The sequence below is a fragment of the Zalophus californianus genome, chromosome 11, assembly GCF_009762305.2.
Source record: "Zalophus californianus isolate mZalCal1 chromosome 11, mZalCal1.pri.v2, whole genome shotgun sequence".
NCBI classification, from domain to species: domain Eukaryota; kingdom Metazoa; phylum Chordata; class Mammalia; order Carnivora; family Otariidae; genus Zalophus; species Zalophus californianus.
In genome coordinates, this window is record NC_045605.1 from 22,556,682 (window position 1) to 22,580,363 (window position 23,682).

General features: G+C 47.5%; 1 protein-coding gene across 1 annotated transcript in view; it reads right to left on the reverse strand.

The window, feature by feature from the left end:
- Positions 1-23,682, reverse strand: part of KIRREL3 (kirre like nephrin family adhesion molecule 3) — a 539,810-nt gene that overhangs the window by 512,068 nt on the left and 4,060 nt on the right.

Sequence of the window (23,682 nt, forward strand, 5' to 3'; positions counted from 1 at the left end):
TAGGTGCTCAATGAATGCCCGGAGTTGAATTAAGTTACATACGATGTAAACTACTGCAGGTGTCATACCCACAACTGAAACATTCAATGCTTCTTCAGACCTGATCATCTCTTTGGATTTCAAATGTTTGCTTCTTACTCTTTTCTATAGTGCATGTCACTGTGTTTTCTTCCTTACCTATACCTCTCTGACTCCATTATCTCTGTACTGCCTTCAAAGAGTTTTTCCAATATGTTCTATTTCTTCAACTGAATTTTAAGAACGTGGCAAGTGTTGGCGGTCACCTTAGTGAACCCCTCTTCCAATATAGGAATCTCTTTTATGCCATCTCTTGCCCATTATTAGCCAGTCTCCCCATAAAGATGGTTGGTGATGGCAGGCTGGCTGCCTAACAAGGCCACCTGCTTCATTTTCAATAAGCTTTCATTCTTGCAAGGTTCTTTCTCCAACCTTCATGTAATTCCATTAAACAAGTATTTGCTGACCACCTACTGTGTGCCTGTACTGGAAACTAGAGATACAGAAATGAGAACACCAGTGTTCTTACCCTCTCCAGTGGTTGACAGTAAAGTTGAGGACTTGTTGGTTAGGGTTCTGTCCTCTAAACCACATGGGAGACTGTAACTTTTACATCTGAGAATGGTTATTTTATTCCTTCTAAGTCATGTTTCTTAAAATATGGTCTGTAGACCACTGGAATGAGAATCACCTGGAATGTTTGTTCGATTGTAATTTCCTGGGCTCCTTCTGAGATTAATGAATTGGAATCGCTACAAATCTAAGGATTGTAGTCACTGGAATCTGCAATTTAAACACACACCCCAGGTGATTCTTATGCACAATAAAGCTGGAGAACCCCTAAGTCTTGCCTTTTCTGCCTAAACAATGCTAAATTCTTCTACCCTCCCTCAGATTGCATAACTCTCAGGCTTTTCACCATCCTGACTCTCAAAGCCTTCTTCATAACCCAGATGTGGTCACATCAGCAGTCAGCACCGTGGGATTGCCAGTGTCCCCATCTGAACACAGCCTTTTCTGTTGATGAAGCCAAAGCATCCATTATTTGTAACCATGTCACACTGCTGATTCATATTTGAGATTTCAATAAATAAACCTCCTTCAATTAAGACTCTGTAATACACCTGACAGAGAAAGATTTGTTTGTCAAATTTGTGAATAATACAACATACAAAGGAGAGGCAGATTATGAAATTATAATGCTGATTTTTTTTTCTTAAATGAGATGTTAGCATGATTTGCTCTTAGCAAGCCCAAGGTGGTTTCCAGTGACCATGGGTGACTTTCAGGGTGTTTATGAACCATGAAATTAATCTCTTGCAGATTTTTTTTTTTCTGGAAGTCTATATGAAGTCAACCTGTCCACTGTTTCTAGAATCTACTCCCATCTATACCACCACTTTAAAGAAAATCGTGGTATTTTTCCAGACTCTGTTTTCCAATATTTCTTGACAACTGCTCACTCAGAATGGTTCCTGGATCATATCTTCAAATTGTTTCAATATCCTGGGAGGTTAATTATGTTGGGTCTGGTAATCAGATTAGCATCTCATCATCATCATCATCATCATCATCAACATGATAGCTAACATTCAGTGAATTTTTAAATGTGTCAGACGATGTCTTATTTGCATCGTATCTTTTAATCTACTCAACAAATATTTGACTTAGGTATACTTGTTATCTCTATTTTACAAAAGAGTAAACTGAGCCAGGAGAGGTTACCGGTGGCACCTAGCCCTTGATCCAGGTGACTCTCGACTTTCGCCTTATATAGAGCCTCTTACGTGCCCATCCCAGGTTTTAGTCCTTTCTCGACCAAGTTTATTCTCCCTCATATATGAAAAGCATTATAGAAGAGTAGTACCAGATGAGAAGTTGAGAAGGCCTTGGCAACTGGTTAATATTATGCTTATTTCTCAAGAAAAGCTGTCCTTTTTATTCTTTTTCTTGGAGCCTAAAGATCTCCATTTTGTCATCTCTTGTGGTCTTCTTTTTATTTTTTCTTTTTCTCCAAGCTTGGCTCATTCCATGTCTTTATGTCACCTGGTACCTTTGTTACAGACCCCTTCTCCTCTTCTGTCCCCACCCTGTACTCAATGCCCCACCTTCCATCCATTGTACATGTCTTTCTACAACCTGAGCTCCTTGGACAGTTGTGTGTGAGGCCATGTTGGTTTCTTTAGATGCTGCCTCCTTCCCTTCACCAGGATAATTTGCATTGTACTGCCAAAGTAAGTTTTGTTGTTTGAAGCTCCCATCTTTCTGGATCCACCTTTTCTTTTGATCACCCCTCTTTTTATATCTTTCCTTTCCATGGATTTCAGTGATAGACCTACAGCCTAGGCTAGGTATCTGACCATGCCCAGTGTCCTGTTTTTATTATAATTCCTAAGATTGATATTCCTTTTCCTTCAAGTATCCCTGGCTGGGGAGCTTCTTGACTTCTGGCTCTGTGTGTAGGGCATTAAGTCACTGGTGCTCCCGATGGCCTCAATGCTCCTGGATGAGATCCTTGCAGCTTCCTGAATGGGCTGCATTCCATGCTTCCAGGATTTAGTACAGGCCGTTCCCTCTGCCTGGAATGCCTTTTCCTTCCCCTAAGCTCCTCCTCCACCTCCACCCCCCCCCCCCCCCCCGTTCATTTTCTTAGCTACCTTCAACTCATCCTTGGAGCTCTGCTTAATGGAAGACATTTTCTCCCCACCAGGCAGGTTAGTACCCCTCTGTCTGTTCCCGCAGAAATAACTGTGCGCAGACCTTCCCCTGGTCCCCTTCTTTTTGCACTCCAATTGTTTGTGTTCTTATCTGTCTCCCCTTCTACGCCCTGCACTCCTGGATACACACGATGCACAGGCATACACTTGTCTTTCTGGAAGTTTGGCACACTTTCCAGTGGGCACAAGAAAACAACAGGGGCTTAGCAGAGGTGGGAGACAAGACTGAAGGGAGAGAATGGCAAAGGCACAACTCTCAAAACAACTTTCCAACACTGTCAAGCACACACCGTCTCAGACAAGCAGCTATTAAGGACATAAAGTCCAAATTCACCTGGAACAAAAGACCCATCTATAACCACTATTTATCATGCAGAAAATACTCCCCTTTTTGTTCCATTGTCAAAGCTCCACAGACCACAACTGTTTTTGGACAGAGGAGGAAGAGAGAGAAGGACAGAGGAATGAATAGAAATGAGAGTATGAGTTTCCTTTATTTATTTATTTTACATATAAATCGGCTAATCTGTTTAACATTCATATTAAAGTTGTAATCACCTTTGCACACATTAAAATACAAACTAGCACAAGTAATAGGCCTTAAGAACAATATTACAATAGCTATTAACATATAACAGCTACCTTATCAACTTACAACATCCCTATAAAATAATAACTGCATCCAGGATTGATTGGAGGGAAACTCATTCTCCCAGAGCACTGAAGCCTGACACAGAGTCTGGGGAAGCGGAGAGGCTGGCTGTTCTCTGGCTGACGCCAGGCGGCTTTATGGTGCCGGCAAAAACCTGAGAAGGGGAGTCAGGAGGCTTGAGCTCTCTTTCACTTTGGCTCTATTACCCACTGGGGGTGTGACCTGGGGCAAATTTCTCAACCTCAGTGAGACTCCATTTCCTCACCTGCAAAATGGAAATAAGGATCTTTGTGCAGTGTTTTTTTGGAGAATCAAATGATCATGAGGAAGTACCTGGCATATATAGCAGTTGCTTAATGAATGGTAGTGTCTTTCCAAGATGGCTGGGTGCTGGAAGGGCAGGGGCTGAATTCACAGGACGTTGCGGAGACCTGGGACATGCCCTAAGTGATTCTAAACTTTCCTGCAAATTCATTTCATTGACTCATTAAACATTTGTTGAGCACTGTCCTAGATGATGAAATGGTATAAAGACTGGGAAAACATTAAGAGTTTCTTCTCTCCTTATGGTACTCGCAATTGAGTTGATACGGTATCAAGTAAACACCAGGCCGGCCAGGACTGAACACATGATACAACAGAATACACATATCAGGCCACAGGAGGACAAAGAAAAGAGCACCCCTGAGCTGGAAACAGGAAATAACTTCATGGAAGAGGTGACATTTGAGCCGAGCCTTGAAATATGAAGAGTATTTCAATAAATGATGAGAAAAGAATATTCCAGGCCCAAGGAACAGCATAAACAAAGACATGAAGGTGCAGTATATCCAGGGAATATCTTTTTTTTTTTTCCCCTAAAGCTTGAGAATAAGGAAGAATGGAGAGAAGATGATGCTGGAAAGAGAGTTGGTGCCAGATTATAGAGTACTTTAAATGTGGGGTGACAGATCTGAGATACCAGCTGGAGGCATTTGGGCCCTGGTTTATAGACCAAGGGTAACCCCGGGGACCTGACTGAGATGTGGAGGAGTGAATTTGACAGGTGACCTAGGAAGATATAAGTAGTGAAGGAGAGTGGTAAAGGATGACTCTAGAAAAAAGTGACGGACTCAAGAGAATGCTCTAATATTTGGGAAGAAAATGATGAGGATGAGTAGGGCAACAGAAGAGAAAATGCAGATGAAATTTGTCATGATGGAACTGGTTGGATGTGGGTAAGGAGGGAAGGGCTGGTGATGCCTCAGGTTTCGGAAGGAGGGATTGGGAATATGGGGCTACCCCTGACTGAGATTAGGCCTCCAATGGGGGATAAAATGAGGAGTTTAGTTCTCAGATTGTTGAATTAGAAGTGACAATGAGTGGACATGAGAGCCTCATACAGCAGGAAACTAAATGACTCACAAGTATACTTTAATGGTTACTTGGTCCGTAATTGCCCATTAGAATGGGTGCGAGGAGCATAAACTTGGAACTAACCAAGATTCAGTTAGGACAAGATAAAACAATTGGGGATCACTTAGAAATGTTGATCCCTAGTACTTGAGCAATGAATGATGGTATATCTAGAGCTCTACACTTCGGACAACTGGTAACTCAACTGAAATTCCTACAAGACGCTATTCTTACATGATGGGCCTACAGATTTTGAGGCTAAGTAATTTGAAGCCTCACCACAGGCCCACCTAAGAGGTCCTAAGAGGATGAGCTATTACCCAAGTCTCTTGATAAAAAGGGGAAACAATGGCCAGTTGAACCCCAGTGGGTCTTTCACAAGCCATTCTATCTTATTTATTCTTAGAGTTTAGCCCAGGACCGAGGCATGTTATACACGTTATAACATGTATACATGAGGGGCTGAAATGACCAGCATCAAGTGATTTCCTTATTAGAGCCTCAAGAAGGACCGACAGCCTTCAGGCCCACTGAGTACATATTGACTAACTGCCATGATCCTGGAAAACCGGAGGGGGAGACAAACCATGAGAGACTATGGGCTCTGAGAAACAAACTGAAGGTTCTGGGGGTGGGATGGGTGAGCCTGGTGATGGGTATTAAAGAGGGCACATATTGAATGGAGCACTGGGTGTTATACGCAAACGAATCATGGAACACTACATCAAAAACTAATGATGTAATCTATGGTGATTAACATAACATAATAAAATAAAATTAAAAAAAAGAAAAGAAGATTAAAGTGAAATATTAAAGATTAATCAAAAGTGAAACAAACAAACAAACAAACCAGGAGGTGTGATGTGTACTAGAGCTATAGGACTCCAGACAGAAGACAGTCCACAGCATCTTCTACACCTGTACCTGTTTGGCTGAAACATGACTCCGCACCTTTCTAACCAATCCCAAAGGCAATTAGGCTTTTCTTTTTTTTTTTTAAAGATTTATTTATTATTTATTTTGAGAGAGTGAGAATGAGAGAGAGAGAGAGCACATGAGGGGGGGGAGGGTCAGAGGGAGAAGCAGACTCCCTGCTGAGCAGGGAGCCCGATACGGGACTCGATCCCGGGACTCCAGGATCATGACCTGAGCTGAAGGCAGTCGCTTAACCAACTGAGCCACCCAGGCACCCTAGGCTTTTCTTAATATGGGAAAATATCTTGCCTTTTATGGCACTGTTAAAACCGTATGTCTGAAAAGACCTCAAGCCACATACACTTGCGGGGGGGGGGTCTGTTTTCAACACACCCCTTTAGTGATATAGGCTCCGGGCTTGGTGCCTGGAAGCTGTAGGGGAGGCCTCTATCTCCACCCGAGAGGGTGCCCCCCCTATAATGCCCTGGGTGGCAATGCCTGGTGGTGCTTGTGCCTGAGGAGATTTCTGAGCTTCTGCACCACACGCTCCCTTGCAAGGACTCTGCCAGGGATGGCAGCCTTTAAACGCCTTATTAATATTCAAATCTATTCAAGTCATTTCAATTTGAATTCTATGCATATTATCAGATAGAACAAAATGCAAATATATACAAATTCATCCATATGAAGAAATAAATAGGGGGAGTTCTGCATAATGGGATTATAATCATTCTCAGGGCTTGTCTCTCTCCTTTAATTCCCCTGCGCCCCAAGGACCAGAGCTGGTTGTGATGCTCTCCCTGGGACTGTTTAGCAGCAACATAACCTTTCCTGGACACAGGCTCTTCAAGGGTTGAACATTTTATAAATCTATTTAAAGATGCTATCATCGTCTGCTGATTGTGTTCTTCCTGGGCTTCCAAGGCAGACTCCCCGGGAAGCTGGCAGGGTGAGTACGGGATGGGGGTGGACTCAGATGCCTGTCTTGGGGCCTTACATTTTGCTGCTTCTGCAGGCCTTGGAACTGGCGTCCGACACGGTCAGTCAGTCCGGTCCTCCCCGTACACCAAGGGAAGGGGCCTCACTGCCTCAAGCCTCCTGCAACATCCCGATGCATCTGGTAGTGGGGTGGGCAAAGAAGGGCTAAGCTTCCAAATTTCTTTAGCCTCTAACCTGAGGAAGACTTCATAAAGCCTTATATCAACTGAATCTCATGACCTAGATGATCCTACGTGGTACCCAATACTATCATAATAGATGCTCTCCCTCACTCTGTCACGTGGTAAGACACACAAACTCATCCTGGAGCCTGCAGCCCCATGTTCACTGCCACGTTCACACAGTTTATATCCACTCCCCTGTGCCTCCTTTCTAGCCAGATCCCCGGTCAAAAGCCAGAAACTCAACCAGGCATGGAGGCAAAAAGAGACAAATCAAAGTGCGGGCAGTAAACCTCCCACCCTACAGCAAATCACATGTAGACAAACACAGCGCCTATTTCTTTTGTCTTACGCTATTGTTGTTGTTGTTGATCTCTATTTCATTTCAATTACTCCAAAGACAGGAGGAGGCTGAGCTATATGGTATTTTAAAGGAGAGTTCCCATACTCCATGCTAATGAAGCCAAAGTAAATTGCTGTTAAGAATCATTTAGTGAGGTTTAACTACAGAATCTAATAGATGCTCCCCCTAATCTCTCCCCGACGGGACCCAATGATAGTTGCATCTAGTAGAAGCTCCACTGATTAATGTAAGCATAATTTATACCAAGTCAGAGTATCATATCATAATAACCATCTCTTCCTAAGCACCTTTTACTTGATAAGCCCAAAATGCTTTATAAAGATAAGTGGGCAGAAAAATCATTTTGGTTTACAGAAAGGGAGACTGAGGCACAGATTTCTCTCACAGAGAGGGAGGATAAGAATGAAACTAGACAAAACCAGAGAGGGAGACAAACCATACGAGACTCTTAATCTCAGGAAACAAACTGAGGGTTACTGGAGTGGTGGGGGGTGGGAGGGATGGGGGGGTTGGGTGATAGACATTGGGGAGGGTATGTGCTATGGTGAGCGCTGTGAATTGTGTAAGACTGTTGAATCACAGACCTGTATCCCTGAAACAAATAATACATTATATGTTAACAAAAAAAAAAAAAAAAAAAGGAATGGCTACAATTGTTCTGAAAGGAAGGGGCGGGCACCCAGCTCCGTTTTGTCTTTGGTTCCTTCCGGTGATGGGCAGAATAATGAGCCCAGAAAGATGTCCATGTCCTAATCCTTGAAGATGTTCCCTTACAAGGCAAAAAGGACTGCATCTGTGATCAAGTTAGGAGATCCTAAAATGGGGAGATTATCCTGGATTATGCGGGTGGCCTGGTGTAATCCCAAAATCCGTGTTAAGAGGGGTGGAGGCAGCCTCAGTAGGAGGTATGACCAAAGCCAGAGGTTGCAGTGATGCCAGGAAGGAGCCACAAACCAAGGAATGTGGGTGGCCACTGGAAACCAGAAGAGGCAAGGACACCAATTTTCTCCCACAGCCTCCGGAAAGTACCAATTTTGGCTTCAGCCCAGTGAGACCCATTTTAGACTTGGGACACCGGAGCTATAATACATTTGTGCTGTTGTAAGTCATGCAGTTTGTCTTGTGGCCACAAGAGCCGCAGGGAAGGAAAACCATCCCCACCCCGTCTTTCTCAGCTGGGGTTTCTCTTCTGAACCACAGAACCCAGAAAATAATACAAATAACTATTTTTTCTTCTCTCAAGGATAGCACCAATTTAGATGCAGAGTTTAGTTTATTTCATTAATACAAGGGATGCCTTGGCGGCATTGAGCATCATTCTTTCGATGAACGTTGCTGAGAAAGGTGGCCTGGTCTCACCTGCTCCCCCAGAAAGCCACATAGTATCTCGCCTTGAAAACAGACTGCAGATGGGCGAGGCGTGGCTCTTTTCTGTCCTTGGGGACCAGCACCACACACCTGGAATGATGGAACCAGAGGATGGCACAAATACCTCACCTCTGCAGAGTGTGTCATAGTAATGTTTCCTTCATACCGTTTCAAAGTACCGCTCAGGAGGTAACTACTTCGTGAGGCAGCTAGCAGGAAAAGCCTGATTCCCTTCAGCCTCTGGGGGCCATGCCCAGAGCCATGCCACAGGTATGTGACAGGGCAATGGCCTCTTGGCCCCCAGTCCAGGGCCTGTGTCACGGGCTTGGGATGAGGATGAGGAGCTGTGGAGGGTGCTCTGGACACTCAACAGTGCTGACAGATGGACAGGCTGACAAACTGACACTTCATGGCGGAGGCACCGTGGGGAAGGTCATGGCCAACGTGCCCAGTGAAAGGCTGCCCAGGAAGGAGCTTCCAGGCTAGTACAGGTACTGATGGGGTCCTTAGTATAGGGGAGCTATGATGTTCTCGTTGGTATGCCCCATTTACAAGAGAGAGAATTTGTGCCTAAGTTAGAACCAGCTATGGTTACTTCACCTGCATCCCTGCCTGAGCTCCTCCTGAGTTCCTCTTCTGCCTCTCGATGGAGATACTCACCCCATCACACCCCATGGGATGATGCAGGAAACACTCCCGGGGGCCCACTCCACCAGGCACCCTCTAAGCCTATGCTCTTCAGGGGCAGGAACCCAGGGGGAGGAGACCGGGAGGGGGGCAGTGCTGGGAGGACCACAGCGCCTGGATTGGGAAAACCTAGGTTTTTGTCTTAACTTTCACACTTACCAGCTGTGTGACCTAAGAGAGGCCACTTGACATGACTTGGTCTCATTTCGCTTATTCTTCCAGGTGGGGAGGAGAGTCGCCCATAATAAATGCGAAAGGGTTTGGGAAAGCATAAAGTGCCATAGAAATGCAAGGAAGGATTAATTTATTATCACCTTTTCCCCAAGAATTACTTTGTGCTCACAGGTACTCTGGTTGCAGAAGGCAATAGTAATGATCAGTAAATGTATTCTCTGATAAAGCACTTTCAGAGCTTGGCAAGGGAAATGCCAGGCACAGAAGGTAGAGGCTGTCAAGAATCCCTGATCACGTGCCGGCTATGCGTCCAAGCTGGACAGAGGCACTGCGCACATGGAGATCCACAGGACCCAGCCCTTGCCTTCTAGAAGCTCACGATCTAGAAAGGAAGGCAGATAGGAAAAAGCCACTTTAATATACTGTTACAAGCACTACGAGGGGGTTTCCACAGAGGGCTGTGGAAGGAAGGAGGAGGGCTCTTAAATTGAGGAGAGAGGTAAGGAAACCTCCTCCAGGAGGCAAAGGGAGCTGATCCTCAGGGTAGATGTCAGCCAGGCCAACATGGCAAAGAGCGGAGATCCTTCTAGAGGGAAGGACAGGCAAGAAAGCCAGGAGGTGTGAGGGAGCAAATCACACTCAGAGACGCCAGCAGCTGGGCTTGGCTGGGGTGAAGGGTGTGTGTGAGAACAGAGGAGAAGAGAGCTCTTTCTCCCGAAGGTGCTGGGACGCCGTCAAAGAAACAGACAACCATCCAAAGACAGAGCCCCCTGTGTCCCTGGAATCTGGCACATTGGCTATCGTCATGGCTAAGCTGATGAATGGAAACTTCAAAACCTTCTTGTGTACAGGAGTGTGCCTTCTGGATCAGGGAGAGTTCGAGCTCGGAACCCTACGGTCTTGGGGTCTCCAGGAGACTAACATGTCTGCTCTCTACACACCTCTCAGCTTGCTCCATCTTTCCATCTGTCCATCTGTCTCTCCTCGCTAGCCTGACAAGCACAGGCACTTGTGCTCCACTCCCTTTCTCTTCTATCACTACGTCATCCATCTGGGAACACGCACAAGGCATATAGAGCAGCCAGCAGGGGCTTGGGGGTGTCTTCAAATCTGGCCCCGGCTCCACCTCTCTCTCTCTCCTCTCCACTGCTGTGTTCATCAGTTCCTGCATTTGGCTTCCCATTGGTGATCTGGGCTGAATAAAGAGGCCCAGAGGCCTAGTGATGAGAACATCTTTTTTTATGAATTGAAAAATAAAATGACAGTATGCAGCGAGTAGATCCTAGTTCGCAACGAAGTGAATAGCAACGTCTGTGGTTGTACTGACCTTGAAGATTTAAAAAAAAAAAAAAACAGAACAAGAATTCTCGGCGTGCATTATCATATACGTTCTTAATCTCTTCACCGTGCCAAGCAGAAAATCCATCCTTTATGGACATGAGCATCTCTGGTGTACAGTGTTAACTTTAAAATAAACATTCTAAAGTGCTGGTGGAAGAAAATCTACGGCCGCTCTCGGCCACATTCTTCCCTGTCAGCACAAATGCTCACATTGCTTTCCTGGGCTCCCCTGAGGTGGGACGAGGAAGCAAGTGATTCCCGTTCTTCTCGGTCATGAGGAAAGCAGTGACATCAACAAGAGACCAGCAAAGCCAACCTGTTCCAAATTGCATGTTCCTGGCCTTATCGACCTGTTTGGTTTCCTGTGCTCAGGACCCATGGTGATTCCTGAGTCCATGCTCACCGTGCACGTCATCCTGAGCTAGTAATGTGACATGAAAACTCTTCGAGGCAGCTTACCTCCTCTGGTTAAAAGCCGCTCTCCAGAGCACTTGTACAGCCCATGTTAATATAAGCAGTATTCACAGGGAGGGGAGGCCAGGCCAGGGAGGGGTGGGGTGTAGAGGGGAGGCAGGTGATTCCTGTGCCAAAATGCACCCACCAGATACTTTTATTTTTCTTTCTCTGGACAGGGCTTTACTAAGCAGTTGTTTCGAAACATCTCAATATTTACTTCGAGGAAAGTTGTGACCTCCATGCCCTACCCATTGGGGCCAGATGAGCATTCAAATACTCTGAACACTCCATAAAAAAGGGTAAACTGGCCTGGTGCCAAGGGCATTCCTATTTTGACTAGGAAAGATTTCTTTCAGTTCATATGGCTGCAACAGCCCGTAGGAATGACAGAAGCATCTCGGCCCTGACTGCGTAAACATTTAAGGCAGACAAAATAACGTAAGAAGACAATTTAACTGAAAAAAAACACAGCAGTACATATACTTTCACTTTCCTTGGCAAGAATTCAGTGGTAGGATCTTTGACAACGAATATCTGCTGATAATGAGAGGGAAATGCAGATTTCCTATTATTATTAGCAGGAGAACAGGGGCGGGAAGGAATAAGGTTTTCTGGATGGTATTTCTCCCAGTCTGATCAGCTCGGCATTCAGTCGTTTTCACCTGTAAAGTATGGATTTCTATCTGTGAATGCCTCTGCCCTGGCTTGATGAAGAGAAAACCCAAAGCAAAGCTCACGCCCGGAACAAGGGGCACCCACGTGGATTCGGAGCCCTGGCGACAGCTGACAATGCACCTGCAGACAGGAGCTGTGGGTTCCGCTGAAAGGCTCAGACTGTGGTATCAAAAGAAGGAATTTTATGTCTTCCACGCCGAGATCTATCTGCCTTGCGTTCTTCCTCTGTACTCCTCTGATTCAATCCAAAGGAGCTTTGAAAACATCAAGGAACTTTTATATTTTGCTAGTTTATCTTAAGTGCCTATCTTCAGCTAATACTACGATCCTGAGTATGGCCTGGGTAGAGACAGGCCATCTTCAGAAATGATTTCTGACACCAGGCAAGATGGACCTGCTGGAGCCGAAGTGAGGAGAATCGGGCCTGAACGGTATTCAGACTCTCCCACAGTCCAAGAGTCCTTTCTCTCTCTCCCTAACGACCGTTATTAATCATTTCAGAACCATGTGGTCTCCCGACATTTTTACACTTCTAGACTTGATAAAAAGGACGGTTTTGATGTCCTGCAATGCCTTTTTGTGTAGAGTAGCTCTGTTCTTCCAGCGCGGAGCTAACACCAGGCTCACCTCTCCCTCAGCAGAATGGGTTTTCTTCTTCTTCTTCTTCTTTTTTTTTAATCCACCAAAGGAAAGTTAGGTGGTGATGTGTTCTTGTTAAGGAATCAGCATCTGGCTTTCGAAATGTTGGGGCTAAACTGGAGCTGGGTTGGGGAAGTAACAAGCACCCGCCGGCCACAGGGCAGGGCTTCGTGAATTCTTACTCAGCTTCCGTCTTCGGGGACTTCTTTTCCTCCATTTTGATCAGCTCTTCATCGAAAGCCCTACAAGTCATGAAGAAGGAGGACCACAGGCCAGGCCAGGGGTTCTGCAGCCCACCGCCAGGCACACAGCTGTGGGGGCACCAGCGTGAGGGGGATTCCTCCTGAAGAGAGGCGCAGCCAGGGACCAGGGGCGTGCAAGCAAGTGTCCGAATGGCGGTCCCATCTCTCCCCAGGAGGGAGAGGCAATGTCATTGAGTCTGTGGGCAAATCATGGAATCTTAGCCTCAGCAGCTTTCACTGGCTGGTGGGTTGACAGTTCTGCTTTACTGGGTTGCTAGGAGGATGACAGAGGGGAATGCACGCGAAGCTCAGCAAACCTGGCTCTAGGTCTCAGTGATGCCTCCCCATGGCTGGCTCCACGTAGGCGACCAGGAGGCAGTCTACTGGCCAGACACACACTGTGAGGCCCGCATCTGGAGACCACTACAGGTTTCGATTCTTTTCTATTGTCACCATTTCCTCTCTCCCCGGTTCAGCTTTCCACCGAGGGATTCCCAAAATCCTAACGGAGCTCGTGTTTGTGGAAGAAGAACGGGGATCAAGTTGGCCCACCCGAGGGGCCAGGAAAGCAGCGGAGCCAAGAGCCTGTACCACGTGGGTGTAACATCTTTTTCTGTGGGGAGGAGATCAATCTCCATTACTTTTAGCAGCTTCTCATATAGCACAGTTCTATGTTTCCTCGCTGACCCGTGCAGCCTCAGATCTGCAAACTTCAGGCAAAAAGATTTCTTCTCCGACGCGAGATGCTCAAGAAGTCACCTGGCACGTGCCAGGGGCACTGCACTGATAAAATGGACAGAACAATCCTACCCTCTCTCCCACCCCACTGCGCACCCCCTCCCCCAGGAAGACAGACAGTGTGAGGATGGACAGATTGGGCGGATGGTAACTCACCTTGCTAGTAACAAAGTAGCAAAGGGATCTGATGGGGAGTCAGGTGCGGGAGGCCGCTTGGGTTTGGGCAAACCTCATCTAAAATCCTACTGGCAAGCAAAACCTAATGGATATCAAATAATGTCTGGGGGTGTCAGGCAACACAAAGGCCAGTCTACCAGCCACTTGAGCCATACAGAGAAAACAAGGAGTGGGCAGCTCCAGTGATGACCTCACCCTTCCCTCATCCCAGGTCCCATGCTGCACACAAATTGACTCCAGGGTCTGAGACACATCTTACTTGCAATCTTCAAAAAGGTGAAAAAGGCAAGCTGCCAGGGCAGGCGGTAGGTTTCCTGTGCGGGCCATTAGGATCCGGTTACCTTGCCTGGTAAGTTGTGTTCTGAAACAAACAACCACGGCTGATGGCGATTTATTTTAAGGGTGTCTGTTTCTGTCCAGAGATGAAAACAGAGTAGCACCTCTTCAGCCTGCCCAGGAGATCAGGAATAATGAGACTAATTTTAGCATCTGTTTGGCTTTTCCAGCAGGGGAGGGGAGCAACAGCAGAAATACTGGCTCCTGGATCATTAAAGAGGCAAACTCCTGGGGAGAGGGGCAGTGGGCCCAGGTTGGGGACTGGGGCGAGGAAGCCGGGCTCCTGGCAGCTGGCCACCCCTGGAGGGGGATGGATGCATTCATCACCCACAGGAGAGACACAAGCATGGGAAAACACCTGCCACCGGGAAATAGACAGCTAGCTGAGGTCTCCTCTGCTCCCTCTTTTTGCAGCTCTTCCACACCCTTGGGCATTTTTATTTGTACCCACCTACCTCTGCTCAGACATTGCCCTTAGCACTCTGCCCTCACATCCATCAGAAAGAGCAGAAAGCACCCGAGCCTCGGGGGGGAGCTGCTGCTAATCTGGAAGTCTTGCTCTTTTCCCTCCATGCCCTTTCCATGCTCCAGGCTCAGCTGGAGCATCATCGGCAGAGGAGGGCCCAGGCACCCAGACTAGAGAGCCTGGCTCTTGCTGCGACTTAAGGGCCGCCCTGAGCCTCAGCTCCGCTCACTCCTGGGCTTTGCAAGCGCTGCTGCTGCCACCATCAGGCTGATGCAGGAACTGCAGCGCGCCCCGGGTTTTGCATCCCAAAACATTTCCACCTGCTCCTGCCTGATGTGGACCCAAGGGAAGAACAGGCCCTCTTGCTCCCGCCCGTGGCCCCTGACGCAGGTGCAGCGTCCTCCGTAAGAAAAAGGCTTCCGAGACCAGCTCTCTGATGAAATGGGACTCCCTGTGAATGTGAGGTGGACCCAGCGTCCTTCAGCGAGGTGTGGACAAGTGCGGGTCCTAGAATATGGAGGGTAAAGCCACTGGGAGGTTAAGTGGCAATTTCTCCCTGTCACGAGGTCAGGAAGGCAGGGAGGGTGGCATCGCTTCTCCTGTGGTACCCGGGGAGGGTCTCCAGGAGAAAGCTCTAGGTTTCTGTCCCCTGGTTGCCTCCATGATGAGCCAGCCGGGTCCCAGTGTTACTCTGAAACTGTCATAGCCCCCGGCATCGCCAAGGGTGACAGGTGGACTGTCACACTGCACCAGAGCTGAGTCACCTGTGACATTTGCAGGTGACTGACAGAAATGGGAACTGACATGCATTAAAGAACAGAAGGACAGGGGTGGGATTTTTTTTTTACTGAAACTGAGGAGTGGGTGGCTTGCCGGAGGATGTTTCTCTTGGCAGTGTCCCTGGTGACCCAGTGGTCATTCAAGGCCTCACTCACAGAGGAACAACTTCCTACTCCAAATAGTTGGGACCTCTCCTCTGGCCTCCCATGGGGGCCTGTCAGCCCCTGCATGTGTGATGTCAGAAACACTGCTTTCTCTCCCTTTCATTGTTTCTTGCCATTCATTCCAATATTTCAACATTTATTCAGAGTCCTTTATGTGCTGAGTAGCATGCCTGGCACCAGGGCCGGTGGATAAAAGAAACGGATATTTTAATCAACCAATTAAGAGAATAAAAGTTCCTGCCCTTGCCTTTTTTTTTTTTTTGTCAATAGAGCCACAAAAGGAACTACCCAAGCAACATCCCCTTGATTGCTATTCAGCCCAAGAGGCTGGCCTGTCATTTCCCCTGGAAACCTGTGCCCTCAAGGTAAAGCTGAATGCCAGAAGATGAAGGAACCAACTCAGAAAGAGTCTGGAATCAAAAGACAGAGCTGCAAGGCTAGGTCATGGTTTGAAGGTCAGCTCCCTGGTTTTCATGGGAAATCCTTAAAATCCTTTTCTATGCCTAGCCACCAAGGATTCCCATAAGCTGGAAGAACATGTTCCATCTTATGCCACAGCCTAGGATCTTCTCATGCATTTTTCAGTGTGGATGATTTGGAGTTGCCACATCCACCAGCATCTTGAGAAGCATCAAGGCATATGAAAAAGTGAAGCAGATGAGAGTGACTTTGGTCGAGGACATGACCTTTCGGAGCCTATGGCAGTGATCACAGCTGCCTCTCATGCTAGCACAGTAATGAAATGAAGCAGTGCTTGTGAAGAGTACTCTACAGCCTGTGAAGTTTTACACCAACACTCATCCTCAAAACATTATTACTGCCACCACTACCATCACCAACAACCAAAAGGATTTGCCTGGCACTTACAAGAAAATGTGCCGGACAAAGACATCTGTAACACATCATCTATCTTCTAGGAATTTATTATCCAGAATCAATAGGTTGTTGCTAATAGATAATATTCAGGGAGTCGTAGGGTTGGGGAGGATTTGGATGACATCTAGTCTACTCTTTGACCCGCTGCTTGGGAATTGACTCTTCCATTCTTGGGGGCCCGAATTCTACTCTTAGAGCGCGGTCAGCAATGGGAGACTGTTCAGTGGGCTAACCTTAGACACTAGAATTAAATTTCGACAGCCTTAGATACATCACTGCCTATTTCTGGCAGAACAATGCATGTAGGTGCTTCACTATTGAGCCTGTCCTGCCAGTCTCCACCAATTCCTGATGAGAACAGGCCCAAGTGTGGAACACACGAGTAGATCTGATGACGTTCTTTACCCTTGATGCTGGAGACTTATAAACATCTCTAACATCTTCTGAGTGGAATCACTTGTCTTGTAACCTTATTTTCCCCAAAGCCAGCACAATTTAGCTTCCTCTTCAGAACAGCAAAGAAATCCTTAGCAAAATATCTCTAGGCATTTCTTATTTATCTCATTCTTGCTCTTGTCTCCCTTTCTGGTTTACCATTCATCCTCAATGTTAGGCGAGCCTCCCTGGGCCCCAGAAACAGGTAAATCCCATTCCTCAGTGAATGCCATACACCAAGAATCCAGTGTGCACTCAGCCATCCCTGCTTCTGTGTGCTCCTTGGTTCCCCACCACATTCTTTATCCAACACATTGTTCTTAAGTATACATCTACCTACTATTCTTCTCTGCCTCCTTCTGGAATGTAAACCGACAGGGAAGGTCAGTTCCTCCACACTTACGCTCTTGCTCTATTTTCCACCCCTTTACATACTAGCTATGAAGGGAGGTGAGCCGGAAAGAATGGGTATATTTCCATTCAATTCTACATTTTTTAAAAAGATTTTTATTTATTAATTTGAGAGAGAGAATGAGATAGAGAGAGAGAGAGAGCATGAGACGCGGGAGGGTCAGCGGGAGAAGCAGACTCCCTGCCGAGCAGGGAGCCCGATGCGGGACTCGATCCCGGGACTCCAGGATCATGACCCGAGCCGAAGACCGTCGCTTAACCAACTGAGCCACCCAGGCGCCCCTCAATTCTACATTTTTAAAGCCCCATATAAAAAACAGGGCAAACCAAGAAGAATAAATAACAAATGAATTCTTCCCCTCTTTTATCCATAGGACTCATGGCACAGAGAGGAGTACAGATCTAGAACCTACTCACAATGTTTCGAAGGAACAGACTTAACTCTGATAGTTAAGTCATCAAAACATTTAGCATGGTATTTATGACAAGCTGACCCACCCCTTCCCAAGCTTCTCACTACCCTCAACACATTCCTATTCCAGCCTACACTCCACACTACCCATTGCTTCGGAACAGATGGCATTCTGTCCTGCCTTCTTTCCTTTGCACATGCTCTAAGGCAAGCCTGAAACCCTCTTTTTTGTGCTTCCCCAGGAGGGCTCCCAGACATCTTTTGAAATCAAGTCACTGCCTCTCAGCAGCCTTTCCTGATGCCCTCGGTCATTTTGGCAGCTCTCAGAATTCTCTTGACAACTCTGAGCCCATCGTAACCATGAGCCAAAGTGTCTGCTCCCTGACCAGACTGAGAGCCCCCACTGGGGCAGAAATGCTATCTTAGGGGTCTTTGCATCAGAAGTCCCTGGCATGGTGCCCACCACACAGTCGGCCTACCATGAGCGCAGGCTGAGTGGCCAGGGGCTGAACTCTGGTGTCCTCAAGGGCTATTTGATCACGAAGGAAGGACGAAGAGAACGTGGCCCTGTGAGACACCAGGCTGTATGGAGCCTCTGGGGAAAAGTGTGGAATGACGAATGGAAGCCTTGGTTGTCATTGCTTTAAGTCAGGATCAGATTTCAAATTCCTGTCGTCTAGGCATGGGTTAGGAAGAGACTGAACTTACAACTACCCAGGGAACCCAGGCCAAGTATGCAGATCATCTTGATAATTCAGCCTGATATTCATACATCTTTTTAATACTCACAACCTGTACCATTGCAGTTTGGGTTTCAATGTTCAAAAAAAAAAAAAACCAAACAAACAGCCTCGGGTCAATCTACCTCACTCTGCCTACGAGGACACCAGCACCAGGTGGAAGATCACAGGAAGATCTCACCTCCCGTTTCAGGAAGATGGCGGATTTTTTCGAAGCTCTGGACAGGACGACACTTTAGCCGTAAGCTGTGTGTGTGTAGAGTGGGGTCACAGATGGGAGGAGATTTGGACAGGGCATGAGAAGGCTTTGAGACTGCAGGGGTTGGGGGGGGTGGGGAACTTTCCCATGACATGTGGGAGGCCTCTACGTTGGCTCCTTCCTTGCCTTTTTGTCCAGGAACCAGATGCAAGGGTGCGTACCTCTCATTCTCCCAGCACCAGCCAGGGCTGCAACTGAATAATTCTGCAGGGAGCAGGATTCACCCACGCTGGCCACTATTTCCATGGCTTTGACTTGTTACCAGTGTACCCAAGGGAAGCTGACATTTATTTAATCCTCCTAGTAGTGCTGACTGTGGACTCATGGAAACATTGTATGCTTACGGAAGACATTTGTTTCCAAGCAGCTTATGCTAAATCGCCCTGATATAAAGGAAACACTTATCCAATATTGACATTTACTGACTTCTAGAAATATACAGCCAGAGTACTCATTTTCACACTCAGAAGAGGAAAGGGGAAAAAGCACAATGTTTGATGCCTAGTTCCTTCAGGGGCTCAGAAGCAGAAAGTTAATGGAAGTTCACGTTAAATACGGTGGGGACGATCCTCACCCTAGGGCAACACCGTGGATTCTGAGAGTGTGTGGATGGTGGAAGCCCTTCCAGGCTTAATCCTCAAGCTCTGGCAGAAAGCAGGACACGGCATTCTTGGCGTGACTGTGTGAGAAGTACTGCGATGATCTGCACGTCTTGCTGGACGTGCATACCCAACTGTGGATCCTGGTTTTCCCCTGGGGAAAAGAAAACCACGTGCAATGGCATCCATGCCTCCGTGCAGTATACACTCCCCTCGCTGAAAATAAAACCTCCTCTATTTGGAATACAGGGCGAAGCTAGTCCAGCCGGACATGGGATCCTGCCTCATTTTGCACCTCACTCCCTGTAGGCAGCAGTGAGGCGACATGCAACCCAAGGGAACAGACCCTCCCCACAGCTGAATCAGAGTGTCCCCATTCCCAGGCACAAGCGGGGTACAGGGCCTCACTCTCTCTGGTTGACCCCTATTAAAACTGCCTGGTTTTTCACCTAAAAGTTATTTATTTCTCCATTTTAGAAGGATAAGGACTGTAGCTGAAGAAGGATGCCTCTTGCCCATGTGACTCTCTCCGCCCCCCCGACCCGCCACCCCAGATTTACAGGAGACCCTAAAATGAATGCTGTTGGGCCTCCTTCCCACTCTTCCTTCACAGGCAATTTTCTTTTCCTTGTTCATGTTTCCAAAACAGTTTATCTTTTTATCTCCTTGGAAGAAAAGTACTCTGCAAATCAAAGGTATCATTAGTATTGTTATTATTTTGCTATTGAAATCTCTTGAATTCACTCTGGATTATTCATGTGCTTTTTTGGGTCTGCAATATAATGCCGCCTAAGTCACCCCCACTGGGCTGAACAAAAAAGAAAAATTGCATCTTCAGGCCTAATCCCCTGCTCCACCCCGTCTCCTGCTGGCCCTGGCTCCTACCAACACAGGCTCACCAGGGAGAGCTGCTCCTTGGTACCATGCCTAGCTCCCTGCTGCAGTGTTCCAAGGGAGATCCTCCTTTGTAACCCAAGAGGGAGGCCCCCTGCAGTATCCTGTAAGTGCAGTGTGCAGGCGTTGACCCCACCCCGCACCCCTCTCCCCCTGGGGAGTTTCCCTTCCCTCCTCAATAGGTCTGGCTGGCAACAGAGAGTTCCCTGCTGGGCAGCAGACACGGAGACCACCCCCATGCCCAACAGACGTGTCCCAGTTCCCCTCACCCAGAGGATTTGTTAAAGAAGTGGTCCCACACCCTTGGCAGTGGTGCACTGACCTTCTAGGACAAAAGAAAGCATCCTTCCTCCTCTAGACAAGACGTCATACCACTTGGGGTGCCAGTGGGGGTAGCGGCACACTTAATACTTGCCTCATCTTTTCTTATGTGACAGTTCTGGGCAAGGTTACATGTTTGCTAAGTTGCTGTTCACTCCCAATTTCTTGTTCTAATGCCTTCTCAGTCTGTCCCCCTTAGGATCCCCCTCCATTCTTCTGGCTGCCTCTGATGTGTTCCTGGTATCTTCTGGTGCCCCTCCCCCTCCCCCAGGGACCTTCTCGCAAGTTAAGGCATCTAGAAGTTGCTCCTTCCTCTCCAAGCTTCCTGTCATCCCCGTGGCTTCCCTCATCCTAGCTGGGTCTCTCCACTCACAAGACAAGCCCTGTGTCAGCTTCCGGCTCTTCTCTCCCCTTGGAAAGTCATGTCGCCACCAACCTCTGTCCCTCGGTAGCCATCGGACAGCCCTTTGGGAGACTCCTGCCAGCAGGACAGGAGAGCAAGTCGCTTAGATTCTTCCCAAGGGAGAGGTGACGTCCCGGATGAACCCTCAACTCAAGGACTGTCATTGACAAGTAAGTCCTCATTGTCCCCCCAATATGTTCAGAGCAGCCTGGCACGCGGGAAAGTCCAACGAGAGATCTGAGTTGGCCAGGGTTAGAGCTTTCGGGCCCTGCAAGGTTATGCGGCCAGATGGGAGTGCTAGGGGAAAATGTCAGTGAGCAGGGAAGAGAACACTTTTCCGAAGAGTCTGAGTTCAAGGCACCAACTTTGTATCACTGCGCATTCCCCACACTGTCTCAGCTGGTGAGCAGGGATCTTCCATCCTGCTGGCACACTGGTCCTTCCTAGTTACTTAAGACGGGGGGCGGGGTGGTGGTGCAGGCTGGTTGGCACGGCTCTTGAAGATGAAGGAGGGCACAGAGGAAAATAGATGTGGGCAAACGGAAATGATAAAGGGGAAAAAATATCGCCAGTTCTAAGTTTATGGGTGATAAGAGAATCGATTCCTTTTCACCCAGGGGCAGAACATGCCTCTTCTTTGCAGGAGGCAAATTGTGCTGTGACATTTTCCCTCTCTGCACAAAGCATGGACAAGCGGTCCTGACAGCTGATGGAAGAGGCATCCCCAGCAAGAGAGAAACCCACAAGCAGCACACACTGGCAGCTCGCCATTTCTTTGTGGGGAGCCAGGCCCGGGGACGTTGGCAGGGGTGGAAATGGAGGCATGCCATTTGGTCTTTCTACTGCCACCTTAGGAAAGATAAATAAATATTTAATCTCCAGCTCCACGAAAAGCCCAAACTTTCAAAGGAGAGGAGATAACAGCGTATTGCTGACATCGATTATACTTGGAATTCACTCTCTAAAGGGTTACGAGAACAAGTAAAAGTGAATGAATATCAGACAGATTGGGAGAGAAAAGACAACTGAAAGGGACTTTAAGAGTTTTGACTTAAATGTTTTTGCCACGAAAGTCTTCAGAGCGCTCTTTGGAGCTCTCCTTCCATAGGGGGACTAAGACAACGGGAACAGGAAGCATGAAAATTGTGTTTCCAGAAACTCTAAAATGACGCATAGGCTCCCACTGGGAGAGGTTCTGGGCAGCAGATGGAGGTGTCACCGGAGCGCCAGATAAAGGCCTAAAAAGAACCCTGGACATTTGTTTTCTCTGAGAGGAGAGGCATCCCTGAGTCCCTGCACATTTCCTTGGAAAGCATCCCAGGAGGAAGTGTGTGCACGAGGTCGGGGGGGGGTGTCAAATAGGTGACTCAGTGGGGCATGCCAGGCAACTTCAGTCAGGGGGATGTCTGCAGGTGTCGCCTCGGGCCCGAGGGCTAGTCCTCTCACGACCTCTCGGAAGTGGATGCACTCTAACTAATAACTTGAGAAATATACGGCGCTAGGTAGAGGTGGGCACAGTATAGAAACTGATCATATAGGTGTAGGGTCAAATAGAATCCTCTGGGGAATTCACAATACTCAGGACAACATCCACATTAAAACACATGTCTACAGATCAAGTCAAAAAGTAGCATATCACAAAAGTCCATAAAAAGCATCCCACATGGCCCTTAATTCCTGTCATCAAATGCTGTCTATTCACGAAACCTACAGTGTCCAGTGATTTAGGGTATTTTGACTGGCTACATCCACTTTGTCTCATCATCTCTCTTTAGACCTATATTGGAGCCCCGTGGGCCCTGACATCTACCGTTGGGTAGGGTGGGCAGTGCTGGCTAAGCTCGGAACACTCAGGAATCACAAGGAAGTAGGCATTGCAGGATGCTGTGGTTTCTTCCTAGTGCTCTCAGGGCTAAGGGTGGATGAAACGGAGCGTTTAACCTCCACAGGTAAATATTTAATGATTCATACGAGACAGCGAAGAAACAGCTCCGGTACTGAGAGAGGGATAAGCAAAGCAGAAGATGCATACTGTGATGATTCAGACAGCCAAAGAGGCACTCAGACACCAAAGGCTTCTTATGCCAATCTAGAGGAGAATCACAGCTCCAGCTTTCCAACCACACAACGGGAGGATTAAAATGTGCGCAGGTCCCACGAACGTTTGTGGAGGGGGGCATGGTGGGCTCCTCCTTGTAGGGATTCTACAGGCAACTTCCTGAGTAAATTGGGAAGAGGCAAAGGAGAATGGGAGTGTGAGTGTGAGTGAGTTTGTGTGTGTGTGTGTGTGTGTGTATGTGTCCATAAGCAAGCACACAGGCATCCAAGAAGGAGGGTAATCTCACAAAATGGTAATATAACCCAAACTGTTTCTGTACCAGTGTTCTGAGATAGTTCTTATTCATTCAGCCTGAAAACTCTAGGGAAGGCAATTTATCTTCCTGCTGCTGTAGGGAGCCCTGGTGAGATGCACACTACCATATGAATACATGAGCGTGTGTGTGTGTGTGTGTGTGTGTGTGTGTGTGTGTGTGTGTGTACACATTGAAATGGGAGCATACACACTGTTATGGGGGAAAGGCCCCCCCCCCCCCCCGGGTTTAATCAGGATGGCCATGAGCAAAGTTTGGTAAGGGGGAAATCTGCAGTGACCGTAAGTACCAATGAAAGAGCAGAGGAAGGAGGCGTGGGTTTTTGCTTACATTTGGCTTCTCCTTGACAGGGAAAGAAAAAGAGACATGCTGTTTGCTTGCAAAGCCAGCCACCCATGGCGGTGCTCTGCTTTCTTGAAAACTTTTACCCTTCATTTAATCAACAGATGGACAAGCTCTGTTGTGGATTTTTCTGAGAGTCCTGTCCCTCCCGGAG